This window comes from Ursus maritimus, unplaced genomic scaffold, assembly GCF_017311325.1.
Source record: "Ursus maritimus isolate PB19 unplaced genomic scaffold, ASM1731132v1 scaffold_11, whole genome shotgun sequence".
Classification (NCBI taxonomy): Eukaryota; Metazoa; Chordata; class Mammalia; order Carnivora; family Ursidae; genus Ursus; species Ursus maritimus.
Window position 1 is genome coordinate 31,744,969 of NW_024423453.1, and position 27,185 is coordinate 31,772,153.

General features: G+C 35.8%; 1 long non-coding RNA gene across 1 annotated transcript in view; it reads left to right on the forward strand.

The window, feature by feature from the left end:
- The first annotated feature begins 8,506 nt into the window (after nucleotides 1-8,506).
- LOC121101865 overlaps nucleotides 8,507-27,185 on the forward strand; it is a 159,086-nt gene continuing 140,407 nt past the window's right edge. Inside the window, exon 1 of the long non-coding RNA XR_005833892.1 lies at nucleotides 8,507-9,218. This is a non-coding gene — a long non-coding RNA (uncharacterized LOC121101865). The remainder of the gene's footprint in view (nucleotides 9,219-27,185) is intronic.

The following is a 27,185-nucleotide window of genomic DNA, read 5'->3' on the forward strand; positions in this document are numbered from 1 at the left end:
ATTGTGTGTCTTTAGGGTGAATTAGCCTCTTTATCATTATGTAATATCTCTATTTCTTTTCCTGGTAATTTTCTTAGCTCTGATATTAATACATGAATTAGCATTTGCATGGTATCTATTTTCCTTTCTTGTATTTTTAACCTATCTGTATCATTACAACTTGTAAGTTCTTATAGTCAACATATACTTGGATCTTGTATTTTTATTTACTTTGACAATCTCTTTTAATTCGTTTATTTCTACCTTTTACATACCTTTATATGATTATTGATAAAAATCACATGTAGGTATTATATTTTATTATTTGTTTTCTGTTTACACCCATTGTTTTATGTTTCTCTATTCCCTTTTCTTTCATTCTTTTGGATTATTAGACTATTTACTGTATTCTATTTGAATTAATCTCTTGGATTTCTGACTAAATATTGTAAGTTTTGTAAGAAGCTGCTTTAGGTTTTACATTAATCATACCTAACGTTTCACAGTCTATTAAGATCTGTATTAAACATAGGAATATTTAACACCTGTGTTAAATGTAAAAACCTGTTTTTATATTACATAGATATTTTATTGATTATAATTTATTTACATAAAAAATATAATAAAATATACTAATTCNTGCTGACATCTAAAATTATTTGTTTGCTTGCTTGCATATTGAAGTATAGTTGACACAATGGTACATTAGTTTTAGGAGTACAGCTTAGTGATTTGACAACTCTATACATTATGCTGTGCTCACCACACGTGTAGCTGCCGTCCGTGACCATAGAACAATATTATAGTAGCATTGACTATATTCCCTATGCTGTACCTTACATCCCTGTGACTTCTTCATTCCATAACTGGAAGCCTGTAGCTCTTACTCCCCTTCACCCATTTTGCCCTTTCTCCCATTCTCCTAAAATCTTAAATCATTTAGGCCCCCTTTCCTACATATGGTAGAGTTGAATATTACATATTATAACATTGAAAAGCCAACCAGACAATGTTATAAATCTTGTTTTGAATACTTGTACATATGTAAAATATTTAGGAGGATAAAAACAGTCTACTATAGTTACTCAGATTTCTGTTACTCTTCTTTCATTCCTGAAGTTTAATTTTTCCCTCTGATATCATTTTCCTTTAGTCTGAAGAATTTTTTTCAGCCTTCCTTTTATAGCTGTTCTAGAGGCCATTGATTCTCTTAGTTTCCTTTCTTTTCTTTTTTTTTCTTAGTATTTTTTACATGGGACAAAAGTCCTGTTGGTCTGTGTTGATGTTCACTTATTCCTTCTTCTGTTATTTTCATTTGGTTATTGAGCAATGTAGTAAAATTTTTATTTCAGATATTGTGGTTTTTACTTCTCAAATTTCCTATGCTACTCATTATAATTTCTTTTTCTCTGAAGAAAGCTTCTATTTTATTTTTCAATAGAATTTAACATTTCTATAATGACCATGGTTGTAATGGCTGTTTTAAAATGTTTTCCAAGGGGTGCCTGGCTGGCTCAATTATGAGAGCATGGGACTCTTGATCTCAGTGTTGTAAATTCAAGCCCCATGTTGGGTGTAGAGATTACTAAAAAGATAAAATCTTTAAATAAACAAATAACTAAAAATGTTTTTCTGATAGTTCCAACATTTTGTGTTATCTTGGTATTGACATCTGTTAATTTTGTTTTTCCTGGGGAGTTGGTCATATTTTCATGGTTCTTTGTATGTTAGATAATTTTGGATTATACTCTGGACATTTTGAGTAATATGTTGTGAAACTTCGGCCTGTTAACATACTTTGGAGACTGTTGATCTTTTATATGATACATAACTATTCTCTTTAGGTTTGCATTTTAAGTTTTTTCTCTCCTTTGGGGATCATGGTCTCAATGTGTGTTTAGTTTTCAAAGTTTTTGTAATACTGTTTGGATCTAGAAGTATTAGAACAATGTCATCAAGGAAATAAGTGTTTCCCAATACTTTTATACTTGATAAACTGTTATTTCAATATAAAGACAATAAAAATATTTCAATCTTGCTAAGAAAAAAAAAAAAGGAAACAACCCAGAGAATATCAATCTCTGTTACCTAAATATAGAAAGTATTTACGTACCTAAATAACATTCACAAAAAGTAACTATATACCTGGTCATAAAGAAAAACTTATTAAACTCAAAAAGGTAGCAATAGAAGGGATGACATTCAGCAGTCACATTCTCATAAAACTAGAACTTAGCAACAAAATTATAAAACGACAGTTCATTTTGCTGTGGAAAATAAAAAAAAAGTCTCTTAACTCTTAAAAAGGAAAGACAAAAATGTACAGAAAATAATAATAATTTAAATATTACAAAACTGTATTCAAAGGAAATTCTATGGACTGCTAATATTAGTAAATAAAAAAATAAAATAACAAAAAGATGATCTGACTCAAGAAGTGTGATAGGACCAATAAAATGAATCAGAGCAAAACAGTGATGGAGATAAAAATGGTAAAAACAGAAGTAATATGTAAAATCAAAAGTTGTTTCTTTTTAAAATTTATTTCTTAATTTTTTCAATTTTAATTTCAGTGTAATTAGGTTTTAAGTGTGCAATATAGTGATTAAACCGTTCTGTACTTTGCTAAGTGCTCATTAACATCAGTGTGCTCTTAATCTTCCTATTTCACCCATCCCGCCACCCACTTCCCATCTAAGAACAATCTGTTCTACATAGTTAAGAGTCTGTTTTTTGGTTTGTTTCTCTTTTTCCCTTTGTTTATTTTGTTTCTTAAATTCCATTTATGAGTGAAATCATATGGTATTTGTCTTTCTTTTACTGGCTTATTTTGCTAAGCACTGTACTCCCTAGATCCATCCACATTATTGCAAATGGCAAGATTTTGTTCTTTTTTTATGGTCAAATAATATTCCATCCTGTGTGTGTGTGTGTGTGTGTGTGTGTGTGTGTGTGTGTGTGTGTGTACCACTTCTTTCTCCATTCATCTATCAAGGGACAATTGGGATGCTTCTATAATTCGGCTATTGTAAATAATGTTGCAATAAACATAGGGATGCACGTATCCCTTTAAGTTAGTATTTTTGTATTCTGGATCATAAGGTAATTTTATTTTTAATTTTTTGAGGAACCTCCATACTGTCTTATACACTGGCTACACCAGATTACGTTCGCACCAACAGTACATGAGGATTCCTTTTTCTCCACATCCTTGCCAACACTCGTTTCTTGAGTTGTTTTGTTTTAGCCATTATGACAGGTGTGAAGTGATATCTCATTGTAGTTTTGATTTGCATTTCCCTGATGATCAATGATGTTGAGCATCTTTTCATGTGTCTTTTGGACATCTGGATGTCTTCTTTGGAAAAATGTCTATTCATGTCTTCTGCCCATTTTTAGATTGGATTTTGTTTTTTGGTGTTGAGTTGTAAAAATTCTTCATATATTTTGGAGCCTAACCTGACCCTTTATCAGATATGTCATTTGCAGATACCTTCTCTTATTCAGTAGGTTATCCTTTAGTTTTGTTGGTTATTTCCTTTGCTGTGCAGAAGCTTTTTATTTTTATGTAGTTCCAGTAGTTGATTTTTACTTTTGTTTCCCTTGCCTCATTCTACATATCTAAAAAGTTGTTGCTATGACCAACATCAGAGAAATTACTGCCTGTGCTCTCTTCTAGGATTTTTATGGTTTCAGGTCTCACGTTTAGGTCCTTAATCCATTTTGAATTTATTTCTGTGTATGGTGTAAGAAAGTGATTCAGTTTCATTCTTTTGCATGTAGCTGTCCAGTTTCCTAGCAGTGTTTGTTGAAGAGACTGTTTTCCCCCCATTTCTTATTCTTCTGTATTAAAAAATAATTGACCATATAATTGTACGTTATTTCTGGGCTTTCAGTTCTGTTCTGTTGATCTCTGTGTCTATTTTTGTGCCAGTACCATACTGTTTTGATTACTACAGCTTTGAAATATAACTTGAAGCCTGGAATTTTGATACCTCCAATTCTTTTTTAAAGATTTTATTTATTTATTTGAGAGAGAGAGAGGTGCCCTGTAATACCTCCAGTTTTGTTTTTCTTTTCAGGATTGCTTTGGCTATTTCGGGTCTTTGGTTCCATACAAATTTTAGGATTGTTTGTTCTAGTTCTGTGAAAAACGCTATTGGTATTTTGATACGGAGTGCATTAAATGTGTAGATTGCTTTGGATAATAGAGACATTTTAATGACATTTGTTCTTTCAACCCATGAGCATGGGATGTCTTTCCATTTCATTATGTCATCTTTAATTTCTTTGATCAATCTTTATAGTTTTCAGAGTACAGGTTTTTTCCTCTTTGGTTAGGTTTATTCCTAAGTATTTTGTTATTTTTAGTGCAATTGTAAATGGGATTGCTTTCTTAATTTCTCTTTCTGCTGCTTCATTATTAGTGTGTAGAAATGCAATGGATTTCTTTTTTTTTTTTTTTAAGATTTTATTTATTTATTCGACAGAGATAGAGACAGCCAGCGAGAGAGGGAACACAAGCAGGGGGAGTGGGAGAGGAAGAAGCAGGCTCACAGCAGAAGAGCCTGATGTGGGGCTCGATCCCAGATCGCCGGGATCACGCCCTGAGCCGAAGGCAGACGCTTAACCGCTATGCCACCCAGGCGCCCCAGAAATGCAATGGATTTCTGTATATTAATTTTGTATCCTGTGATCTTACTGAACTATTCGTTCTAGTAATTTTTTGGTAGAGTCAGGTTTTCTTTATATAATATCATGTCAAACAGTGAAAGCTTTATTTCTTCCTTACCAATTTGGATGCCTTTTATTTCCTTTTGTTGTCTGATTGTTATGGCTAGGACTTCTACTATGTTGAATAAAAGTGGTGAGAGTGGACATCTCTGTCTTGTTCCTGACCTTAGGAGAAGAGCACTCAGTTTTTCCCCATTGAGTATGAAGTTCACTGTGGGTTTTCATATGAGGCTTTTATTATGTTGAGGTATGTTCCCTCTAGACCTACCTTATTGAGGGTTTTAATCATGAATAGATGTTATACTTCGTCAAATGTTTTTTCTGCATCTAGTGAAATGCTCATGTGATTCTTATCCTTTCTCTTATTGATGTGATGTATTGTGTTGATTGATTTATGAATATTGATTCACCCTTGAATCCCTAGACTAAATACCACGTGATTGTGGTGAATGAGTTTTAAATGTATTGTTGGATTTGGTTTGCTAACCTTGTTGAGGATTTTTGCATCTATGTTCATCAGAGATACTGGCCTGTAGTTCTCTCTCTCTCTCTCTCTCTCTCCCTTTTTTTTTTTTTTTTTTTTTTTTTTGGTGTTTTACCTGGCTTTGGTGTCAGGGTAATGTTGGGCTCATAGAATGAATTTGGAAGTTTTCCTTCCTCTTCTATTTTTTGCAGTAGTTTCAGAAGAATAGGTACTTTAAATATAGTTTTCACTTTAGCTGTCTGGTCCTGGACTTCTGTTTGTTGGGAGTTTTGTTTTGTTTTGTTTAAGATTTTATTTATTTATTTGACAGAGAGACAGCCAGCCAGATAGGGAACACAAGCAGGGGGAGTGGGAGAGGAAGAAGCAGGCTCATAGCGGAGAAGCCTGATGTGGGGCTCGAACCCATAACACCGGGATCACGCCCTGAGCTGAAGGCAGAGGCTTAACGACTGCACTACTCAGGCGCCCCTGTTGGGAGGTTTTTTTTATTACTGACTCGATTTCATTGCTGGTTCAGTTTTGGTAGGCTGTACGTTTCTAGGAATTTATCCATTTCTCCTAGGTTGTCCAAGTTGTTGGCATATAATTTTTCATAATATTCTTTTACAATCATTTGTATGTCTATGATGTCAGTTGTTACATCTCTTTCATTTGTGATTCTGTTTATCTCAGTCGCCCCCTCCACACACACACACCTTTTTTAAATATGTCTGGCTAGAGGTTTACCAATTTTGTTGATCTTTTCAAAGAACCAGCTGCTGGTTTCATTGATCTGTTCTATTGTTTTTTTAGTTTCTATATCATTCATTTCCTCTTCTCATTTCTTCTTTATTATTTCCTTCCTTCTGCTGAATTGGGGTTTTATTTGTTCTTTTTCTGTAAGGTTAATTTATTTGAGATTTTTCTTGCTTCTTAGGGTAGGCCTTCATTGCTATAAACTTCTCTCTTAAAACAACTTTTGCTGCATCCCAGAGATTTTGGACCATTGCATTTTGATTTTTACTTCTCTCCATGTAATTTTTTATTTCTTCTTTGATTTTTGGTCAACCCATTAATTTTTTAGTAGCATGTTTTTTAACCTCTCTTGTATTTGTGTTCTTTCCATATTTTTCTTGTGATTCATTTCTAGTTTTACAACATTGTGTTCATAAAAGATACATGGTATGACTTTGATCTTTTTGAATTTGTTGAGACTTGTTTTTTGGCCTAATATATGATCTATTCTGGAGAATGTTCTGTGTGCACTTGGAAAGAATGTGTATTCTGCTGTTTTAAGATGGAATGTTCTGAATATATTTGTTAAATCCATCCGGTCAAGTCTGTCATTCAAAGTTATTGTTTTATTGTTGATTTTCTGTTTGGATGATCTGTGCATTGATGTAAGTGGGGTGTTAAAGTCCTCTACTATTATTGTATTACTATCAATTGGTCCCTTTATGTTTGTTATTAACTGTTTATGTATTTAGCTGCTTCCATGTTGGGTACATAAATATTTACAATTGTTACACCTCCTTGTCGAATTGCTTTTTTTATTATTATATAGTGTCATTCTTTGTCTCTTTTTACAGTCTTTGTTTTAAAGTCTATTTTTTCCAACGTTAAGTATTGCTACCTGGCTTTCTTTTGGCATCCATTTGCATGATAAATGTTTCTCCATCCCCTCACTTTCAATCTGCATGTATCTTTAGATCTGAAATGAATCTCTTGTAGGCAGCGTATAGATGGGTCTTGTTTTTTAATCCTTTCCATCACCCAATGTCTTTTGATTGGAACATTTAGTCCATTTACATTCAAAGTAATTATTGATAGCCATGTATTTATTGTTATTTTGTTTCTTGTTAGTGGTTGTTTTTGTAGTTTTCCTCTGAACCTTTTTTCTCTTGTTCTCTTTCATTGCTTGCTGGCTTTCTTTAGTGTCGGATGCCTTTCTTTTTGTTCTTTGCATATCTATTACTGATTTTTGACTTGTGGTTACCGTTAGGTTTGTATATAATATCTTCTGCATATAGCAGTGTATGTTAAGTTGATAGTCGCTTACGTTTGACCCCATTCTTTGCTCTCTCTCCCCACTCCCCTCATGTTTTAGGTATATGGTGTGATATAGACTTTTATTTTCTGAATCCCTTGGCTCGTTTTTACAGATATATTTATTGTTACTGCTTTTTTGTTTCCCACTTTTCATATTCTTACTTACGGTTTTTCTACTCAAATAGTTCCCTTTAACCTTTTTTTTTGTGGGATTAGTTTAGTGTCATGAACTCCTTTAGCTTTTTTTTTTTTTAAAGATTTTATTTATTTATTCGACAGGATAGAGACAGCCAGCTAGAGAGGGAACACAAGCAGGGGGAGTGGGAGAGGAAGAAGCAGGCTCACAGCAGAGGAGCCTGATGTGGCTCGATCCCATAACGCCGGGATCACGCCCTGAGCCGAAGGCAGAAGATTAACCGCTGTGCCACCCAGGCGCCCCTCCTTTAGCTTTTGTCTGAGAAAATTTGTATCTTTCCTATTCTGAATGATAGCCCTGCTGGATAGAGTATTCTTGGCTGCAGTTTTCCCTTTCAATGCTTTGAATGTGTCATGTCCCTTCCTTCTAGCCTGCAAAGGTTCTCCTGAAGAATCCACTGATAGCCTTATGGGCTTTTCCTTATATGTAACTGTCTTCTTTTCTTTTGCTGCTTTAAAAAATCTTTCTTTTTCACTACTTTTTACCATTTTAATTACTATATGTCTTGGTGTGGACCTCCTTGGGTTGATTTTGTTGAGGGAATCTCTGCGCCTATTGGATCTGGATCTATTTCCTTCCTGAAATTAGGGAAGTCTTCAGCTATTATTTTTCAAATAAATTTTCTGCCCCGTTTTCTGTCTCTTCTTCTTCTGGAATCCCTATCATGTGAATATTATTATGCTTGATGGAGTCACTGTGTTCTCTAAGTCTGTTCTTATTTTGCATAATTTCTTTTCTTCTCCCCTGCTCAACTTTATTACTTTCTGTTACTCTGTCTTCCAGGTCACTAATTTGTTCCTCTCCTTCCTCTAGCCTGCTATTTATTCCATGAAGTGTACTTTAAATTTCATTTATTTTGTTCTTCATCACTGATTGTTTTTTTCCCCCCATCTCTTTGTTAAGGGTCTCACTGATGTCCTCCACTCTTTTCTCAAGTCCAGTGAGTATCTTTATGATCATTACTTTAAATTCTCTATCCAGCATATTATATATGTTTCAGTTAGGTCTTTTGCTGTGGTTTTGTCCTGTTCTTTCATTTGGGACATATTCCTGTCTTCTCATTTTGTCTCTGTGTGTCTGTTTCTGTGTGTTAGGAAAGTTGGCTATGTCTCTTGCTCTTGAAAGTAATGGCCTTATGAAGAAGAGGTCCTATACTGCCCTGCAGTGAAGTTTCCTTTTTCCCTAGAACCTGGTGTTTCAAGGGGTGTCTCCTGTATGTGTTGCGTGTGCTCTACTGTTGTGTCCTGGCTGCTTTTTCCTTCAGTCCAGTTGTCTATACAGGCTCTCCTTGCCTGTTATGAGCAGTGTTTGGTCCCTGGCTAGGGTGGGATGTGCAGTTTTAATATGGTATGTTCTGGTCTGTTTGGGAAATGAGACCTACAGCTGGTGCTTTAAGGACCAGAGCTGCATGGGTAGGGTGCACAGTTTTAATAAGGTTCACCTTAGGCTTCTGCAGTGTCCACCACCACTGCTACAGTGGCTCCTGCTGGGACTGAGCCCCGCAAAGCACTGTAATTGAGAGATGCAGTGTTGGCAAGGTTTGTGCTAGTCTTCTGGGGGAGGGGACCTGCAGTGCTGGAACTGAGGCAGGTGTGACTGTAAAGAGCACAGCACCTGAAGAGCAGAGGGTGGGGCTTGGTTTAGGCAAGTTAGGTAGTGAACGTTGCTACTGTGCTGGTTCCTGCAGGTCACCTGTGTGTATGCTGAGAGTCAGGGTGGGAAATGGCACTGGTCAGCTCCTTTGTTCCTGAAGGGGGGTCTTCCTGTGATCTCTGCTCCTTTGGGACATGCTCTAAGGTAAGTAAATAGCTCTTTCTGCCATATGGCCCGTGCGTTTTTCAAACTGCTGCTTCTGTGGTTTAACTCCATGGGCTATTTGTCTGCTGTCTCTTTAAGGGCGAAACTCAGGTTCCTATGCCCTCCTGGGCTCTCCTAGGACCTAACCTGCTGATTTTTAAAATTCCAGGCCTTAGGTCCTGCTGGTAGTAAGAACTCATGAAATCCAGCCTCTCTTGCATTCAAAGCTAAGTGTTACAGGGCTCCATGTTCCCCATATGGGTTTCCGGTGTGATAGTCTGTTTCTCTCCCCTCTTCATGCCCGAGGCTCCCTCCCCCTCCACAGACTGTTGTGGTTGGTTTTGCTCTGCACCACAGTCCCTGCCCTTCTTACCCTCTTTGATGTGGTCTCTTCTCTACCTTTAGTTGTGGAGTTTGTTCTGCCAGTGTTTGGGTCATTTTTTGGGTTATTTATCCTGATGTGAGATTATCTATTTGTATCTGTGGGAGGAGGTGAGTTGAGAGTCCTCTCACTAACCATCTTCTCAGCCTCCTCTCTTGATCAAAAGCTGTCTCTTAAAATTAGCCAAATCACTGGTTAACCCTGATAAAGGGAGAAATCTCAAATATACATATGCATGCACACAGATACAAATGTCAACGGAGATTAATATCAGAAACTAAAGAAATTACATGAACCACGATAAAGTTTGTTGACTATGCCACCAATTCAACTACCCATTGGACATTTACAAAAATGACCATAGTTTTGGCCATAGATAGTAATAAATTTAAAAACTAGAAATTTTACAGACAATATTTTCTGGTCTCAAAGCAATTAGGTAGAAATTCTTCACAACATTAAAAAATAAGTAATAGATATAATGACCTGAGAATTAAATGTATATTTCTTAAACAATTCCTAGAAAGAAGGGAGAATTAAAATGAAGATTACAAAAAAGTATATAAAATAATATCATTTAAATTTGTGAACACAAATGGGATATAGCCAAAACAGTTCAGAAGAAAGTCAATGCCCTTAAAAGAAAATTAAAGAAATGTTAACTTATCCAAAAGCTTGCTTGCTCTTTCAAAGAAAGGAAAAACAATTAAAAAGGCAGTTCTTAATTAAATTAGGACATGAAGAAAATGCAGGAATATACAAAATACATAAGGAAAAGAAAATCACAGTTACTTAAATCCAGTTATCTGGTATTTACATGGACTAATCTCTCAAGAGAATCTATTATTTAGGACTTTATAAAATTAGGGAAAAAGCAAAAGAAAAAAATGAGAGACCATGGAAAAAAGGAAGTAGAGAAGGAAGGAAGAAATTGTTGAGAATTGTTGAACTTACTAACAAATTGATGAAGGTAGAGATATTTGTGGGTTTTGTTTGCTGCAGTGTTTCTAGACTGAAATACATAATAAATATTTGTTAAACAAATAAGCAATATACACAACAAAATTTCTAAAAGCTATGCAGTAAATGCTGATATCAATATCCAGTTCCTTCTCCTTGAAAAGCAGTTGACTGTCCTTAACAGGTCCTCTAAGCACAGTGTCAGAGTGAGGTCCTCTGCCTGCTTCCATCTGATGATGTCATCCTCAGTGCTAGAAAAGCAGTTACGGGGTCTTGAGAATTAAAATCTCTAAGATTGGTACTCAAGCATTTGAAATAAAAAAAGTTGCCAGAGTGATTCTGTGAGCACCAAAAATTTTTAAAAGATTTTATTCATTTATTCCTTTGAGGGAGACAGAGAGAGAACGAGTGGGGGACCAGCTGACTCCCTGAGTAGCACAGAGCCTGATGTGGGGCTTGATCTCACAACCCTGAGATCATGACCTAAGCTGAAATCAAGAGTTGGACCCTAACTGACTGAACCACCCACGCGTCCCTATGAGCGCTAAAATTTGAGAATCATTGCTGTATTGAAATAGTTCTTGAAATAGTCATGAAGTACTTCCGCTTCCTTGCCTTCCAGATATATGGCAGAATTGCACTTCTCTTTACCTCAGAAGTTTAGGTTAGACCTAAATGTAACCAGTTTAGCTAATGTAGTGGTTATCATCCAAGGGCAATTTGGTGCACACTCTCTACCCCAATCCTGGGTACATTTGGCAATGTCTGAAAACATTTTTGGTTGGCACACTGGGGTTTAGGGAGGTGCTACTGGCACTAATGGGTAGAAGCCAGGGATACTGCTAAGCATCCTAAAATGCACAATGAAAAATTATCTGGCTGAAATGTTACAGTGCCAAGGTTGAGAAATTCTGGACCCTGAGTTGAAGTGATATGTGTCCATTTAGGACCATGTATGAAATTGTTGGTGAGGAAACTTGCAGGCCAATGTTCCATACAATGTCATTTAAATGACTGCAATCTCTTTGTAGGTGTAACATCAGAGAATAGAAATTTCTACATATTCTGGGCCAGCATAGAGGCATAGTAGTGATGTGAAATTTTTATGGTGACTGGGCTCTGTAGACAAATCTTTTATCTTGGTTTTGTATGATCTTTAGATGGACTCCTGGTCTGATCTCTAGTGTCTGTATTAAAGAAGGATATGGATGTTTTCTCCATTTAAATTTTTCTTTATTATTTTTGTGTGGTGTGGCCTGATACTTTACTTATATAATGTGTTTTGGAATTATTCTTTGTTTGACCAAATTAGATTAGGCATTAATTGGCTGAGAAAGGGGGAGTTTGCAGGTTTAGAGCCTTAGAGAAGGGCATATAGTGCTGAGGTAAACTCGCAGGAGGATAACATGGTCCATCTGCCTTTGTGGCTTATCAGTGATGAAGTACACTTGTCACTATGTTGTGGCCCCTTGGTGGTCTCAGGTGCAACTTAATTTTGCCCCCTGGAGATTCTGAAAACAAAAATGTCACATCTGTATTTCATAAGTTGAATGATACTGAAAATCTGTATATCAGTTTAGTTAATTATCAATATTAGAGCATGACTATTTTAACTCTGTGATTTACATGGAATCGTTGAACTCATTATGGAATGTTTTGGCAGAAATTTGAGACTGTAAATTTTACAAAAATAAAAGATGTGCTATTTTTTAAATTTGAGCTACCTCTTTCTATTTGTTACAACCCAAGTTTAAATATTATAGAGTATGGAACTAATTTTACAATGCAATAAATAAATAAAATTAAAGTTTAAAATCTAGAATATTATTTTATAATCATATTTCAAACAGTGGTTTTGTTCTATATTTTAAGAGAAGTCTGAACTCCAATTATGATTTCAATTTAATTCCAGCAGGCAAATTTAAAAGAAGAAGAATGTGGAACTAATTTATTTCTTCCTATGTGGGGAAAAAAAAACTGATGGGAGAAGGCAGATGGTTTGAGAATTACAGGGTAAGAGGTCAGAAAGAAGTGACTTACAAAAAAGAGAGAAACATTCTGCCAGTTCTTAGTTTGCAATCTTCCATTCATCTGTCTTTTTATCTCCAGCAGCACTTTTCTCTGTATTTGAATCTTTGGTGACAATTGAATAGTCAGGATAATGAAAGTTTGTGCATTGTTTTGTGTTTCTATAAATAGGTCAATATTACTTTTTTGTAGCCTAACTGATTGAAAGCTAATGTCAAGTGTATGTCTGTGTTTCACCAACAAATTATCTTGGCTGAGATATGAGCCATTTTAGAGCTAGAACGTATCTCCAAATCTTGAGCTTGGTGAGTAGTAGGATGAGTGAATGGTAAAGAACAACGGTAGAAATATGTGTGTGTGTATGTTTGTGTGTGTGTGTGTGTGTGTATAATGAAACAAGGACAATGATAAAACAGACTTTTTAAAAGAGGAAATTACAGAAATTCAATGAACATATTAGACACCATTAAATTTGTAAAACAACTTTTTTGTGTTTGGTTACATAAGAAGTCATCAAGTTTCTATGACATTAATAGGCAGCTTGATTCTTTTCCTTTTGAAACTCTTTATCTTTGTTATAATTGCATTAATTCCAATTTTAAATAAACTGACAAATGTAAAATGTGTTGGAGGAATATTCATGATATACCCTTTCCCGTCCCTAAATATTTACATGATGTTTCTATGTTCTTCTATTAGAACCAGCATTCTCCCAGAAATAGAAATTTGCTATGAATTAAGATTTTTGTATCACACAATGGAAACTCCCACTGGATATTCAAGATCAGCAGAGAGGATGCTTACGTTTCAAATTTTACTTTGTTCTTGTGCCCATGTGAAATTGCAAAGGCATTTAGGGGATTTCAAAGACAGAAGTAAGGGAAGTAAAATAATGGTAACTTCTCTAAAGCTGTGAATGAAAAGAACTCTGCATTATGAGATAGAAAAATCACAAGACACTTTAATTTTGAAACATAACTTTAAAAGTTGGAAAAATTAAAGATTGGGGAATGAAAGGATAGCTTTCCCCTTTCGTTATTTAAAATGTGTTAAGCAATGAATCAAAAAGAAAAGCAAGTTTATCATCAACTTCAGAAATAAGAAAGGTGAAATTAAACTGCAGCCCAACACTGCAACTGAATAATAGGACTATGAGGGTAGGCGTCCACCTCAAAGTCAGTGTGTTCCTCTACTCAAAACTGCTGAAATTAGAGACTTAGAAGCAGGATATCACCCAGGGAAGCTGGTCCAGCAGGAGAATCAAGCAATTTAAATGTGATTATTTAAACTGGATTCAGAATCATCTGAAGCAATAATTATATGTCAGAAGTGTTGTGATCTCTGTTTCACAAAGAAACCAAAGATGTCTTTTAGTAGGAAAAGGGCACTGCTCTTCTTTCCTGGTAATAGTGATTACAGAAAGTAAGTTATGCCCACTTTCTCATCTGTTGTCAATTTATGAGCTGATCATACATGGTCAGCATGGTCAGTGAAAGTGCTGGGGCTCTGGGACACAACTTTATTCTTTTATGGGAAGAAGACTGAACCAAAGGTGGAGCATAGTTGCCTCAATGATGTACCTCACTGATTATAAATCCTTTGTGGAAGGGCCATGAATATTCATCTTCTCTCTCCCTCTTCTGACTCCCTGTTCAATACTGTTTGTTTGCTTTTTTTACAGAGTAAAATATTTACAGAGTAAATAATTGTTTAATGTCTGTTTAATAAATGTAAATAAAGTTGGGAGAAGCATAGAGAAAAATCTAGTATTTGATCATGTTTTGCTGATGAGGATCATGAGTGGTTTGTTGTTGAGTAACTTTCCCACCATCACACAGTCCTAGAAGACTTAGCAAAGAATATATTTCATTTCTAAAAAGAAACAAAGCGATAGCTTTGGATGACATAAGTTGGAGACCTTTCACTGTTGTGTGGTATATGTACTAAGTATTCCCATGCATACAGGACCTTTAATAGCCAGATAAAGTAGCTGTTGGCATGAAAGGGTTTATATCTAAAGCAAAGAGCCTTCCCTTATTTTAGCATTCACTAGCAATATTTCTTGCACGATCTTTTACCAAATGGAAATATCACTGAGTGAATAGTGAGAAACATGAATAAAAGATGCTAAAATACATATTTTATTGGAAATCAATTCAGGATGTGAAAACTTTATTAGAGCTAATATTGTCTTCTTCAACTTGTCTAGACCTAGATTTGACATCCATATATATTAATTTATATTTTTTAATTATCAGAACTTAAATTCTTCTGAAATAATATTAAAACTTCTCATTTTCAAGTATGGCATTTTCAGGCTTGCTTTTTTTAAAATCTCTCTTTATTAAACAAGAAGTGAACTAATCTTTCAAATTATTCTGTCTATGGATATATATAGTCTTTGCTAATAAAATTTATTTTTTCTCCATACAGTGTGCCCTGATTTATGTATATAATCCGTATTAAATGCTAGGTTACTATGAATGAACATGGAAGGGGAGCTATCATTTATACCAACTAAGCATGTATATGTTTACATGTATGTATACTACGTTCTGTTCTCTCTCCTAGGTTCTTTTTATACATATTTTGGTTTACTCTGACAACTTTTTTTGTATGCGTGTTTACCTCCATTTTATAGATGAAGAAACTGGGACTGAAATAAGATGAATAAGTTGCTTAGGATCACATGTCTGGGGAGTGGCAGAGACTTTGTTAAAAGTGTTTCTGCTTCCTGAGTCTATGTCCCTTTTAGGAGGCCAAAAAATGTAGATGTGAACTGAAAAGAAACACAAGAAAATAAAATTATGAGTACTCGGAAAAGCAGGTCCTGATAAACAAAAAGTAATTCCCTTAAAACATCTGACTTTCAGCTTTATAATGTCCACAAGAGTTTTTTCATCTTCCTATTTATTTGCCCTTCTCTCCAGTGATCTGAATTATCTTTTTCCTATCACCATGGGTTCATTAGAGCAGCTGACATAGACAAGACAAGACAATAACAGGATCTAAAGGTAATTAGGTCTTTATCCATGAAAGACAAGTTCAAAGAGAAATAGACCTGGTAAAAATGAATATCACATGTTATGGGGCAAACTTAGCAGCTGTCACGATGGTGAAGAGGATGGCTGGGTGGAGGTGGGGGGTAGGAAATTTCTATTTATGCGCATATCCACACATATCAAAATTACATTTTTGTTTTTATTGGAAGGGCCATTGCAAAAAATGAGATTAGTTGTGCTCTATCAATTTTGTTGCCAGAGTAGCTCAGATGGTATAACAAATAGAAAGATAAAGCCCCTTCAAGGTCTACAGCCCTTTGTCAGTTACATGCTGATTTTTAATATGTTCTGTTAAAAGTAAATTATGATGTTTCAAAAAAGGAAAGAAATTGAATGACAGCCTGTTAGAGTAAGGGCAGAAGGACTCTTTCAATGAATCCAAAACGTGAAGGATTAAGTTGAACAGAAGATACGAGACCATAGAGGAAGGTATGCTATAGGTCACAAGAGCATCACGGAGCAATCTTGTAAAAATAGATAGGGAGGAGTGTGGCGTAACGGGCGAGGGATCTCTGTGTCACACTGCCAGTCACAGTCAGCCTGTTGCCTGTTAGGAGACCTTGGGAATGTTGCTTAACATTTCTGGCTGCAATGTCCTCATCTAAAATGGGATGAATCATGATTATTGTGATAATCAAACGAGCTAATTTATGTTGAGTCTTAGGACTTAACAAATATTGCCAGGCATATAATAAATGTTCAATGAATATTAGCCATTTTTTGGTAAGGTCAGGAGGAAATAGTCCAGGAGAAAATAGGACTTGCCTTTTCCTGAGAAATTAACAGGCAGGGAAAAGCCTCCCCCTAGAGCTGCTGAATTTGCATGGTCCTGTTGTGTTGTTTTGTTTTGTTTTGTTGTTGTTTTTCCTTTCCCCTCCAGAGTCACAGCATAGATTGAAAATAAAGAGATCTAAATGGTTGATGGCTCAGTGTATTAAGCCTATCAGTCCTTCAGAATGTGCCCACTTTTGTGGTTTATTTGAAAAAAAGAAAAAAGAAAGTACTGTAATTTACTGAAGATAAATTGCTTTTCAAAATATATCTGCTTACTGTGATAGTAAAAACAACACCTGTCATTTGGGGAGTATTTTTCGTGCCTGGGGGTGGTTATTTAAACACGTACATGTGTAAACATACACATGTGTACACACACACACACACACACACACTACCACACTTATTCCTTTTATAGTGTCCTGCAGAGGGGTAATTGGATTCAGCTGTAAATGTAAAAGCTCTCTTCAGGGGAGATGTTGATCCTTGGCCAGACCTTCTAATAAAAGTAAAAATTTATTTGTGTTTCCATGGTCATTATTTGTGCGACTTTTGGCACTACGGAATTAATAAATCAGTGTCCAAAGACCCACTTTTTCATTAGTAGCTACCATCCATAAACACTTCTCTTGGTTGTATGCTAAAGGGACTAAAAGTCTTGTAAGGAAATAAAAGGATGATTACTTGGGCTTTTGCAGGCAGAAAACAACCTGTCTTCGAGTTTAAGAAATTGACATGATTGATCTTTGCATTTGTCTGCTCTAAAACAATAGAAGGATACTCTATGGAAAACTTAGTTTCAGTTGTTCATCTTTCATTGAATATTGCTTATATTTTGATGTGTATCTTTGGCATGTGTGAAAATAATCTTGTGCATTTATAATGAAAAACATATGCATTTATAATGAATATGTGCATTTATAATGAAAAATGCACAAAGAGAAGGAAAGGAGAGAATCTGATTGGAATTAAAAACCTGTCCATGCCCATCCTGCCTACTGCTACCTCCCAATTCCAGCCATTGCCACCTATGGCCAGGATTGTTACAGTAATTGGGACATTTGGCCCCTCCTTCTAACTTCCCCTTTAGACTCTGTTCTTAATGGAGCTGCCTTGAAAGGTAGATCATGTCACTTCCCTGCTCACAATCTCTCATTGTAACTCAGAGTAAAACTCAAAGACCATACCAGTTGTGCCCCTGCAACTCCTGACCTCTCTCATACTTATTCCCCCTCATTCCCTCCCTTTAGCCACGCTGGCTATGTTGCTGTTTCTGCTGCCTGCAGTACCATTCCCGCAGATACCCACATGACTTACTCTCTTACATCCTTCAGTTTTTATCTAAGTACACCTTATCAAAACTCCCTCTCTGATCATTGTGTGTAAATACCAGTCTCTCATCCCCCTAACCTTTACCCCTTTATCCAGGGTTCTATTTCTCCATAACACCTGCCACCATAAGTCATAGTCTATTTTCACTCTTTTATTTGTGTATTGACTGTCCCAGCTAGAGTGTAAATACCTTGTTAGCAAGGACTGTGTTTTTTTCACTATCTTATTCTCAATAATTAGAAGAGTGCTTGGCCAATAATAGGCTAGATGAATTTTTTTTTTTCAATGAATGGTTGAAGCTTGCTTATTCCTAATCCTAGAAGATATAATGAAGTCAATTACTTCTTTCTGGCTTATTTTCTCTTGATGAGGTGGAGCTAATTGTTGTATGTTTTCCATCATTTAGAAGCATAATAATGTCTAGACATGTGCAATGCTTAATATTTACATGCTTTTAAATTATTGTTCCAATAAAGGTTACTGACAGTGAAGGGTTATTTGTTAGTATTTACTAAAATTTTGAAATTGTTTGTATTCTGTGACTCAGTGTCTTCAATTCTTGGCAACTGCTGTAGAAAACACTGGGAGCCATATAGAAAGGATTTTCACCACAGTATTGTCATGTGATGAACAAAGAAATGATAGAATTACCACATATAGAATACAATGCAGCCATTTAAAATGAAGATGGTGTGAATATATATATATATGTATATATATATATATACATATATATATATATATATACACACACACAAGCTGAAATAACTAGAAATACCTTTTGGTTTGTATATGTGTATGAATTTGTCTAATATTATTGTTTGGTTGCCTAATCCATATATATTTCTCTTCTCCTCTCTCATTTTCTTCCATTTTTTTTCATTTTTTCCATTTTTTTTTTTTTAACTCTGCACTGAGCCTGGAGCCCCAAGTGGCTCCATCCCACCACCACAAGATCATGACCTGAGCTGAAATCATGAGTTAGGTACCTAACCGACTGAGCCACCCAGGATCCCCTCTCCTTTTTTTTTTTTTTTTATTTAATGTCCAAATTCTGACCCTCTTTCTCCTTTGGATCTTGATTGAAAGAAAAAAATTCTATAAATGATTTATACCTTTCCCCCCTCTTTCTTCTTTATGCTACACATAAACAACAAGCAAACAAAAATTCAGAAACAGAAATTAAACAGAGTGGTCATGTTAAGAAAGAGTATTTAAGCAAATATCTAGGACAATTTGTTTAGTGGTCATAATCCAAACTAAATGTCGCTCCTAGAGATTTCAAGATTATTTATAAATTTCTAATTTTTCAAGCTTTCCTAATTCTGTTTGTATGAATATTCATTTATCCAATAATTATTTAGTGAGCACATTCTACGTATCTTGAGGTGTTTTAGGTGCCAGGGAAACAAAACAGGAACCCTCCCCAAAAAATGCTAACTTTTCCTACAGAAGAGTGACAACATGAGTGTAATGAATAACTAATGTGCATTATGTTATTAGAAGGTAGTATATGCTATGAGAAACGATGTAGAGTAAGTCATGGAGATAGAGGTAGGATACAAGTATCAATACTCTAGCTTCTGCCACCCCATGGCCTTCAAGAAAAGGGAAGATATTGAAAGAAGTGAAGGAGGAGAGGGGAGCATACTCTGTTCTTTTGAAAGGTGGACCCTGGAAATCACAAAGTCCCTTCCACTTGCTTTTTACTGACAGAACCTAGTCACACGGTCACCTGTGGTAGTAAAAACAGCTGGGAAATAGAGTCTTCAGTGGAGTGCTGTGTCCCCTGCTGGAACTTCTGTCACCGAAGAAGAAAGGGAGACTAGACACTGAGGGGACATCTCTCGGTCTATGCTGTTGTCAGTAAACCCCTCCACAGACAAGGATGGGGAAGGAAAAGAAATAAACATGTGTGTTAACAACATACATATTACCTGCGCTACTTTGAAGCAGGATATTCTGAAGAAAGGGGTAAGATCCATATTGTTTACTTATTAACTCCATACCAGAAGTCTGGAAGCATCATATATAAATAATATGACAGCATCCCTCCCACCTCTTCATCATGTCATAAGGTAAATCACTCCAATCAGAAATTCTCCCTTCCCTCCACTTTAAGGGAAACTTAATCGAAGGTATCGATTTAAGTTTATGGAGCTTAAATGTCTTAAACTCTTATTTGTGTTCAAACCCTCTTTAATTCTTCATGGATAATGTTTGCCATACCTCTTCTCCAGAATATTAGCTTGAGAGAAGAAAACACAACACTTCTCCATGCATGGGCCCCAAACATCCACTGTCGCTTCTTTTCCTTTCTCCTCTGCTTGTCCTCTTCTTTTTTTCTTTTTCCCTCTTCCTCACCTCTCAAGTTTGTCTTCTCTCTTTTTTTCGTTCTAACCTTTTCATGTTGTCAATTTCTTTATTCCTAAAAATATTAGTTTTCATTTTTACAATATTAGATTGTGTTAAAACATGAAAACCAATAAAGATACATACACATCCATATATATCCTTTTAATATACAGAAACCATAAAATACAACTTATAGTCAGATATATTTAAAGATTAAGTTATTAGGATCTCATTATGGGGTAACCTTTAATAAATTGTATGATATGATACATACTTAAATTTTAGCATATTTACTCACAGCTGGATTTAAGTTAACAATTTAGTTATATAATAAACTGCAGTGGCCATAATCAAGCATATCTGTAATTAAGTTTCTTTGTAAAAATAATATTTTTTATTTTCTCAAGTATCCACGAATGTTTTTTTCTCTTTGTCAACTTGCCAAATTAACTGCATCTGTTCTATTAGATACCAGAATGGACTTCTATATATGTTATTTCTTACTCCTATTACTCCTATTCATTTATTATCACCATATTATTAACATAATTATAATCTTCCCAGCACCCCAAGTCCTTTTTGTTGGTTACTTTTGTGACTCCGTATTTGTGACTCCAATATTTAATTGTTTTCATGTTATGGTTTGATCTGTCATGGAAGGATTAGAAATCATCACTTGAAACATGAGAGCTTTACTGAGAACAGTGCCTGTCTCTCTGTCTCACTTAATTGTTTGCTTTTTCCCAGTGAAAAAGCAAACAATTTTTCATTGTCTTGCTTGGTCTTGCCTTGTTCAGATCTTTTTCCCCTCCCTTTGTCATTCCCTCCCTTGTTCCCTCCCTCCCTTCCTCCCTTCCTTCCTTCCTTCCTTCCTTCCTTCCTTCCTTCCTTCCTTTCTCCCTTTCTTTCTCCTTTCATTCACTCTTATTGTTTGTGTCTAATTTCATTCTAAAGATTAAAGCTGGTACACTCTTAGTGAACAAACACAAAATAAAACAACTCTTTAGGAGTAGGTGGATTACAATCTTTTTGACTATCTTGTACTATCTTGTTAAACTCCTTGAAGGTACTGTGATTTTTTGATTTTACTACTTTCAATTATATCTACATACATTGAAAAATAAATAGCATATACATGAGACAGGTTATTTATTTAGTTTAGAGACAGTGCTTCATTTGAAGATTCCTTGTAATAACTCTTTGCTCAAAACTCCCCTCTCCCACCCACCAACATAGAGTTTATGAGCCACAAATTGCAAACTGATAATCTAGGCCAGGGGTCAGGACAGTATATCCAGAGGGCCAAAAACAGGTTGTTTTTAGTACAGCCCACAAGATAAAAATATATTTTTATATTTTTAAGTTATTGAAAAAAAATCAGAAGAATAGTATTTTATGATTTGGAAATTACATGAAATTCAAATGTCAGTGTTTATAAATCAAGTTTCATAGGAATAGAGCTATGGCCATTTGATAATGTAGCGTCTATGGCTGCTAGCCCCTACAACAGCAAAGTTGACTAGTTGCAGCAAAGAAGGTATGGTCCACACGCCTGAGTATTTACTATCTGACAGAGAAAAAGTGTGCCAATCCTGATTTAGGCTTCATTGTAGGCATAAAAACACATAACATCTGAATAATTGGGAGTTGATGTTTTCTATTGACTATAGAAAATTCACTTACAAGAAGTCAGAGTAATTGCAGGATATTTTTTAGTTTTTTTTTTTTTATCTTTTTAAGATATGGAAGATTCATATTAAAGAAAAAAATAAAGCATTTTTGCAATTGTATAGGACGTGAACTTTGGAAGCATTCCCAGTGGTTGCATAGGATGCTTAGCCAGGCACCTCCATCTGGAAGCTACTACTGGGTTCTCTTTTGAAGGGTCTTTGGTACATCCCTGAAGGGCTGAATGATATTCTAGAGAACTATGTCTAGGGCCTCTTGATTGACAGTGAAGGCTTGGGTTCTCAGAACACTCTATATATGTATATTTTTTTTCATTTTCTTTCCCTTATTTTTCTATTTTCTTTTTTCAAGTTGTTGATTTTTTTTTTTTTTTTACATTTGTATCTGTAGATTCTTTACATTGCCAAACATAACATCTGGAAGTTTTCTCTTTATTTTGGTTCTCAATGCCTTGTAGCTCTTTAATGTAAAGATACTGTTTGGGTTATGAAAGTGGTTAGAGAAATCCGTTCACTGAAAGAACTTAAACTTTTGGCTGAACTAGAAATGTGAAGGTAGAAGCCTGATGGCTGGTAATAAATCAAAGTATATTTTCCTCTTTTTTGTGATGTAAGATGTTATTCTCAGATACATACACCAATACAGATTATATATGCAAATCTGAATATATATCTGAATTTTATATATATATAATTATATATATTTATATATAAAATTTATATATAAATATATATATTTTATATATATAATTATACACATATATATATATATATCTTGTGTCAAGTATGATGGAAAGTAAGCTTGCCTAAATAGTTGTGGAAAGGAAAGAGATTATTTTTTATGGAAGCAACAATCAGCTAACAAGAAACTATTGAATACCTAGAGGGAATGAGTGAATGAACTATTTAGTTGGCCAAAATTGCTTCCAGCAAGCAGGCACAGCGACTGATTTTATGAGACTGTAAATTTTTGAAAACTGTTTGCAAAGCCAACAGCTCAGCCAGAAAGATTCAGATAAGCTGGATTTTGTTTAAGGGAAATTTTACTGAATGCAATCCAATATGGGAAGCTGAAATTAATACAGTAAAATAGTTTCATTTTCCCTGGACCCAATCATGAGACTGTTTTTCACACAAAGAAAATGATAATGTTTATGTGACCCACTAGAGTAAAATTGAGGGCAGTTCAAAACTTAGAACAGGCTGCTCCCAGCCAGATGCTGCTCTTGCTGCCTCCTGCCCTGCCCAACTACCCTGGGAGAAGAGGGGATCAATATCTACTTGGCACACTGGTTGGGGAGCTCTGGGCTAGGATAGTGACATGAAATAGAATGTATCTCATCCCATATATGAAGCTTTCTCTGACCAATTCTGTTTATATTGAACCACCTCTTTCTGAATCTCTATTCATAGATACAGTCTGTATCAGACAACTGAGCAGTAAAAAATGATAGTCTTAGAATATTCTGTAGTTGTTTAACAAGCGTATTTCTCATCCACCCATTGATATTGAAATCTGGGGTGATTATGTTTTCTCATGTCCTCCAAAGAACATAGCACATGCTGGGCAAAGAAAAGAGATTTATTTATTTCACTTATTTATTATTTATACTCTATTTACTTCCAAAAAAGATTTGAACTGGCTATAATAATAGACGTAATACGACCATTAAAGTAACAATTTATAAAAAACAAAAACCAGAATCATAATAAATATTGAAATGTGTATATCATAAGGCCTAGGGCATTTCACCTCGAGATTTATCTCTGAGTTTTCTAGTAAAAGAGTTCAGGGGAGCAAGTATTGTCAGTATGTGCTGGCTGTAACTCATGGGCAAAATGGTCAGGAGGGCTCCTGGCGTCTCTGAATCCTGTGCAGTGGGCTGAGTCTAGCTGGACACTCATGGGCTTTGCTCCGGGCAAGGGACCTGCCTCATTACTGCTGTCTCTCTTTATGCGATGAACATAAGGGCAGCTTTGTGGGTGGAGAAAAATCAGTTTGCCAGTAGCTAGCACCTGACAGCCTTTTGGGCATTTGAACTTCTGAGGGGAAGGGAAGCTTCAGGTCCAGCTACCTCACTGCTTCCAAGTCATTGATACATCTGTCTCTCCATAGGCCAGAATTAAATAGGGAAGTGTAAGGAATTAAATTATGTAGTCCATATCACACTAAAAATGAAAATATGAGCTTTTACCAGGTAAAACTAAGTTGTCCTTAATATTGAAAGCAAGGCTACTTTTTTTACAAGTGGCAATACAACGCATACTTTTTGAGGTGATAACATGGTCTCATACTCACAGTGTAGGTGGAATTAATTAAAATGTCCCTTTAACATTGATTCCCCAAAGCATATGTTATAGAAAAATGGACAAGTACTTGAACTTGAGGTCTATTTAAGATATAGAATTGCTCTTCATGAGATTAAGGTCAACATTTAAAATTACAGTCCAGTAAGAAATTGCCATGAAGAAATGAAGTGAAGTAATCAAAGGGTGTAGCTTTCTGGTCTGTGACTTCTTACATGCTAGAACCTGGAGGACCTTAGAAATAGCACATCCTTGGGATGCCTGGGTGGCTCAGTCAGTTAAGCATCTGCCTTCAGCCCAGGTCATGATCCCGGGGTCCTGGGATCGAGTCCCACATCAGGCTCCTTGCGCAGTGGGGAGTCTGCTTCTCCCTCTGCCTGCCGCTCCCCCTGCTTGTGCGCGTGCTCTCTCTCTGACAAATAAATAAAATCTTAAAAAAAAAAAAAAGAAATAGCACATCCTTGAGATTACTCATTTCAAATGCTAATTGTGGTTTCCAAAAGAATATAGGTTCTAGACTAATTCAGTGAGCTTCTGTTTTCTTTTAGCCCGATATTCTTGCTGAGAATCAGTAGGAAGCAGTTCAGAATTTTGGGTGCTGGATGAGTCCCTAACGTGCAAATACTTATTTAGTACTATTGATTTAGATTAGGGTCAGCAAACTTTTCTGTAAGAAGTCAGATAGTAGGGGCACCTGGGGGGCTCAGGTAAGCATCTGACTTCCTTCTTCTTCTTTTTTTTTTTTAAGATTTTATTTATTTATTTGAGAGAGAGAGAAAGAGAGAGAGCAAGCGCACAGCACGAGCAGTTGGAGAAGCAGAGGGAGAGGGAGAGAAAATCTGAAGCAGACTCTGTGTTGAGCCTGGAGCTGGAAATGTGACTCAGTGTTATGACCATGAGATCACCTGAGCTGAAACCAAGAATCAGATGCTTAACCAGCTGAGCCACCCAGGTGCCCCAAGTGTCAGACTCTTGATTTCAGCTCAGGTCATGATCTCACGGTTGTGACATCGAGCCCTGCCTGGGGCTCTGTGCTGAGCATGGAACCTGCTTGGGATTCTGTCTCTCCTTCTCCCTCTGCCCCTTCCCCCTGTGCTCTCTCTGTCTCTTAAAAAAGAAAAAAAAAAAAAGATTCTCTCCCTCACTCTCCATTTGCCCCTCCCTTCCCATCCCCCCCTTGCACATACATGCATACGCTCTGTCTCTCTGAAGAAAAGCCAGATAGTAAATATTTTAGGCTTTGTGGACTATATGCCCCTGTTGCAACTATTCAACTCTGCCATTTTAGCAGAAGGAAGGTGTCGAGAGACAACAGAGGACTCTGCTGTGCATATATTATTTATTTGGCTCTGATGGTAAACTTAAGAGATCTATATGACGATACACCATTTTATATACGAGGAAACAGAGCACCAGAAAGCTCCAGAGCAGTAAAGGAGTTTAAACACTCCTACGGAACTCATTACAGCTGGATCTTACTTAACTCTGTTTTCTTTGGTGAATATCTTTCCACATTCATTATGAGATTAAGAATTGTACCCCTCATTCTAATAGGGGTCTGGCCAACAATAGTCATCTCATAGAAAACACTGTGTTCTCTCAAGGAAAAAACTAATTTCTTGACTTCTTTTTAGTATAGATTACTTAAAATTTACCTAACATGTTTAAGATTATAAAGGTCTTTCTTGTTAGTAGCTCACTGGATTTCACTTATGAGTTTAAAGGCCTTTTATCAGCTTAATTCCGTTAAGTGTTTCTGCTTCTGCAGAGTGAGTTTTGTATGTTTCACCTTCCCGTCCCTGTTCCTGTCCTGCCTGGCGTGCTTGTGTACTCATTCATCAAAGAAATATGTTTACAGTAAAATGGAAGATCATCTGTGAACTTTCAACCTGTGATCATCACGCACCACTCCCCTCCCTTCCCCATCCACCCCCAGCCTGTCCTGGCCACAGCGGTCTCCAGAACTCTCTCTGGCAGCTCCCTCCAAGATTGCTTCTATATGAGCCCTGCTGACTACTTCCTTTCTCTAGTTTAGCAGACTCTTTCTTTTCTTCCATAGAGCCACAAACAGGTTTGGGCAGGAGTTTATGCATCTGCGTCCCAGCACAGTAACTTCCTCATTGTAACAAATATGAGCCATAAAAATAATTGCTAAAGCAAAGCCTATAAATTTATGAGCAGAAGGAAAATAAAATGTTTTTCCAACACACCCAAAGGCTAGGACAAGAACTCAGCTTGCAGCACTAATAATAAAAGCAAACCTTCTGCGATGTTGGACAAAGGGAGGAACAGACATCCCACATGCAATGCTCTTCAGAACCAACATTCAACTCTCTAATGGAAACGTTCTCTTACCATAGCTATGTGGATGAAGTCTTAGAAATAGAAAATCCTCAACTACCTGATCTGTAAAATGAGATATTGGCTTATGATCTCTAAGGTCATTCTAATATTCTATTACTCAAAAACTATACTTTATACCCTTAAATATTAGAAATATGGTTCATGGGAACACCAATGAAATGTATTTTAATTAGTTATGTTGTTATATAAATTAACAATATGCATGCATTTGATTTTTTTTAACTGATTGAATTATATAACCTTAGAAATTAAAAAAAAAAGGCTCTGAAATTGGCTAAGAAATTGGAAGCAGTACTTCGTGATAGAACATTTCTAGCTTTGTGAAGTCTATGATCTAATTTGAGAGATTTGGCCATTTCTACTATCCTTAATTGAATTGAATTCGCTAGCATTGTCTATAATTTGTTTTGTAGCAGTGTACAATTTGTTTTGTTTTTGTTCTTTTAGTATTATTATTAACTTATGGGTTTAAGCATATTGGCTTTATTTCAATTTGTTACAGTTGTTATCCCTATAAATTACCCTATCTATGGCCAGTGCAAGACTCTTTAAGTTGGTTCCAAATAGTGTTTGATAAACACCTTACTATCAGTTATGATATAAGATATTTCAAGTTCATCTGGTATATACCTTGTCATGAACTTAGAATCAGCCATAACTTCAAGGATCCCTGGTTATTTTCAGTGGGAAATAGTATTTTCAAGATAATCTGAGC